Raw genomic sequence first — 1538 nt, forward strand, 5'->3', positions numbered from 1 at the left:
TCTTGTGCAGAGTCTGTTCTGCCTCGCGGCTGCCTCCCCCTTACACACGGTCACGCTGAGCTAGTGCCCGGGCCTGGAATCAGGCTTCAGTCTCCTCAGCCGCGCCCTCTTCCTCCCGCCCCCTGCGGACCATGGACCCCCGCAAAGTGAGCAAGCTGCGGGCTTTCGTGAAACTGTGTAAGCAGGACCCGAGCGTCCTGCACGCTGAGGAAATGCGCTTTCTGAAGGAGTGGGTGGAGAGCATGGGTGGTAAAATACCATCTGCTACTCAGAAAGCAAAATCAGAAGAGACTGCCAAGGAAGAAAAAACAGATAATAAGATGCCAGAAGAAAGCATAAAGACAAATGAACCATCAAGTGAAGAAAGTGATCTAGAAATTGACAATGAAGGTGTGACTGACCCAGATACAGATGCCCCTCAAGAAATGGGAGATGAAACTGTAGAGATAACTGAAGAGATGATGGATCAGGCAAATGACAAGAAAGTGGCTGCCATTGATGCCCTCAGTGATGGTGAACTACAGAAAGCCATCGACTTGTTCACGGATGCCATCAAATTGAATCCTCGATTGGCCATTCTGCATGCCAAGAGACCAGTGTCTTCATCAAATTACAGAAGCCAAATGCTGCCATCCGAGACTGTGACCGAGCCATTGAAATCAATCCTGATTCAGCTCAGCCCTACAAGTGGCGAGGCAAAACACACAGACTTCTGGGCCACTTGGAAGAAGCAGCACATGACCTTGCTCTTGCTTGTAAACTGGACTATGATGAAGATGCTAGTGCAATGCTGAAAGATGTTCAACCAAGGGCCCAGAAAATTGCAGAACATCGGAGAAAGTATGAGGAAAAACATGAAGAGCGAGAGATCAAAGAAAAAATAGAAAGGGTTAAGAAGGCTTGGGAAGAACATGAAAGAGCCCAGAGGGAGGAAGAAGCCAGACAACAACCTGGAGCTCAGCATGGCTCTTTTCCAGGTGGCTTTCCTGGGGGAATGCCTGGTAATTTTCCTGGGGGCATGCCTGGAATGGCAGGTGGCATACCTGGGCTCAACGAGATTCTTAGTGATCCAGAGGTTCTCGCAGCTATGCAGGATCCAGAAGTTATGGTGGCCTTCCAGGATGTGGCTCAGAACCCGGCAAATATGTCCAAGTATCAGAGTAACCCTAAGGTCATGAATCTCATCAGTAAATTGTCAGCCAAATTTGGAGGTCAAGCCTAACCGTCTTCTGACAAGCCCTTGCTGAAGGAAAAGCAACCTAGAGCATTCTGTGGATGTCACAATAATACAAACCAGTGTACCTCTGACCTTCATCAAGAAAGCTGGGGTGCTCTGAGACCACCCTTCCCTGCAGCCCCAATGCAGCTGAGAAATTTTCACTCATTTGCCATTAGGGTATTTAGTCAGATAATGTTTTCCTATTAGCAAGTACAAACTTAAAACACTTTTTAAACCTTAAAGTACACAAAACAAAAGGATGTGCTGATTCCTACATTTTTTGTTACTAATCATTTTGTTTGGCTCTTTTGGATTGGTC

The 1538-nt window shown here is 47.1% G+C and overlaps 1 pseudogene; it reads left to right on the top strand.

Moving 5' to 3' along the window:
- The first annotated feature begins 131 nt into the window (after positions 1-131).
- Positions 132-1222, top strand: LOC102816208 (annotated as a pseudogene).
- The last annotated feature ends 316 nt before the right edge of the window (positions 1223-1538 follow it).

Source organism: Chrysochloris asiatica, unplaced genomic scaffold (assembly GCF_000296735.1).
Source record: "Chrysochloris asiatica unplaced genomic scaffold, ChrAsi1.0 scaffold00341, whole genome shotgun sequence".
In the NCBI taxonomy this organism is placed as follows: Eukaryota; Metazoa; Chordata; class Mammalia; order Afrosoricida; family Chrysochloridae; genus Chrysochloris; species Chrysochloris asiatica.